The sequence below is a fragment of the Triticum dicoccoides genome, chromosome 4B (assembly GCF_002162155.2).
Source record: "Triticum dicoccoides isolate Atlit2015 ecotype Zavitan chromosome 4B, WEW_v2.0, whole genome shotgun sequence".
NCBI classification, from domain to species: domain Eukaryota; kingdom Viridiplantae; phylum Streptophyta; class Magnoliopsida; order Poales; family Poaceae; genus Triticum; species Triticum dicoccoides.
Genome location: NC_041387.1, coordinates 422,008,908 through 422,011,671, shown reverse-complemented (window position 1 = coordinate 422,011,671; position 2,764 = coordinate 422,008,908).

Below are 2,764 nucleotides of genomic sequence, written 5' to 3'. Positions count from 1 at the left end.
GCGGGGCAGCGCCCAAGTTTTAGTCCCACCTCGGAAGCGGGGGGGCGCCAGGAGCGGCTTAAATGGCTGCCTCCGCCCCCCCTTTCGAACTCCTCTCTTATTATCCCCGTGCGCCCCGTTGGACCCCGCTGCTGAGCCCGCTAGTGGGCTCGATCGGCCGCCCGAGTCGCCTTTGGGCTTGATTTGGGTAGCTTCCGTAAGCTACTATGGGCCCAGCAGCGGTGGTCGGGCATTTTTTAAAAAAACTTCACTTTTTCAATTATTTTGGCAGAAAGTAGCGGCCAGAAACAACATCAAACAAAATCATCATCAGTACAACATATATGCCCAGGTAGCAAACAGCAAACAAAATCATCATCATGCCCAGGTAGTATAACATATGCAATGTCATCTCCAAATTTATCACATATATCTTTTATCAAAACACAAACAAATAACTTATCAAGTTTTCTTGCAGACACGTACGAATAAAAAACGACAAAGGTTCGTGCGACCACTTTTATTCTTCGTACAAACCAACCTGCATCTGTACCTACGCCCAGTTCCTGAACAAAACATAAAGAATTGGTGAGCAAATATAGTTGCTAAAATCAAAGTAGGAACATAACAACAATAAGAAGATAACATCTTACTTCTCGTTCAAATGACATGTAGCCTTATTATGACCTGCTTGACTACACAAACTGCACAAAGGACCACTTTTCTTCTCTGTAAAATCTTTTGGCCTACCATTCTTTGTAACGCCGGGGCCCCCCTTTGACCGCCCCTTCTTAGGTGCACCCTTCGTCGAAACTTTCTGAGGATCACCAATACCAGGCTCAACTTGTTGCACTTGACTTGCCTCCTTCTTCAGCATAGCATACCTTCTACTTCCTATAAGTTCCTCCTCTGAAATCTTTTTCTGTGCTATTATGTTGTCTAGACACTTCATCAACTCATCGAACAAGAAGGGATCATTTGCTGCAACATGAGCAGCTTGTGCGGTTTTAATGGATATTGCACTATACTATTCTCTCTCCAATGGCCCTGACCAACCCCATCCAAACATATCACTCTTCCTCTGCACAGGCAACCCATCTCTTGCATGTTTGGACAACCGATGAAGGACACAACACTTTGGTATTTCAGTTAAATTCAGATGATGGAGAACAAACAGAATGTGTTTGCATGGCAGCCCTTTCCGAACCATCCTAAGACAACTGCATGTAATAGTTTCTTCTGAGTTACCTGGTTCATAAACAACATTGTATCTAAACTTGTGGTTATCCTTCCATGTCACAATGAATGTCTCACGCCCAATTCCCACGAGCGTCTCAAATATCTCCAGCTGACCCATCTTATGCAAATCATCTTGCAAGATGTAGAAATTAGCAGGTGTGAATACTTTGGCGGCATGCTCCTCAAGGACTTTATATTCAGTAACAGACGGTGGTTCCTTCTGGAATGCCTCGCAGTCATCGTACGCGTCGTTCTCACGCAGGCGAACTATACAGTTCTCATAATGCACCACCAAATCAACAATTGTCATACCGTAGTCCAGGTGAAGGTGAAGGCAGGAGTTGAGGCTTTCACTCCTCTGGTTACTTCGCATACCAAGAAAAAAATCATCGGAAAGATATGAAGCTGCCCACAGTCTCCTCTTCCTGTACATCCTGTCAAGCCACTCTTCAGTTCTATCCGTCTTCCACTTATCATAGAAAGCTTTCCATCTCTGCTCAAAGTTCGCTTGAGAGGTGGCATAGTACAGGAGCGATCTGAACTCATCCAGTGACTTGTAATGCAGGTGCCTCTGCATATTTTTCTCGATATGCCACGAACAAAGACGATGGAAAACATCTGAAAGAACGGTCCGAATAGCCCGAATCATTGCAGCGTCACCGTCTATGATTATTGACTTTGGCTTCACCTGACAGTTTGCCTTCATAAATGTCTGCAGCAGCCACACGTATGTCCCTTCCGTCTCGTCAGCAATGATGGCACAACCAAACACTGTGGTGCAACGGTGGTTGTTAACTCCTACAAAGGGGACGAACGGCATACCGTATCTGTTCATCTTATACGTGCTATCAAACACGACCACATCTCCGTAGTCCTGATAGTCCCTCCACGACTGTGCATCGCACCAGAACATACTCTTCAGTCGCCCTTCCTTGTCACGCACATACTCAAAAAAAACTCAGGGTCCTTCTCCTTCCCACTCCTCATAATGCCAACTGCCGTCTCTGCATCACCCTTTGCAATGAGCCTCATTTTTTCTCTGCAACAAAGATTGTAAATGTCCCTCCTGATAAGCCCGCACTTATCGTACGAACCGTATCTGCTGATGAAGTTGTCCATTATAATATGCTTTCTTATCCCGGCCGCTTCCATGGCCAATATCTCGGCCCTCTGCCCATCTCCAATCCGTCTGTGTGACCATAAAAAACAAACCTCGTCGGGCCGAGCCATCGCGTGGTTGTGATCATCCACGAATGATGCGACGAACCAAACGCCACGTTCTCTGTCCAGCTTCACCACCATATGTGCACCGCAGTCACAACGAGTCTCCGGTCTAAGCCTGCGCTTGCGGCCCTCCATGGTTATGAACTTGCTCTGCCTTCTCCCAGCCCTGGAGCAAAGAAACCGCCGGTACCGGATCATTCCCGAAGCACCTCGTTTCACCTTCTGTTTCCTTATGCTAAACCCGTGTTCTCTGGCGTGATTGTTGTAGAATATGTATGCATCCCCTTGCGACCGAAAGGTCATAGCCATGACCTTCCAATGT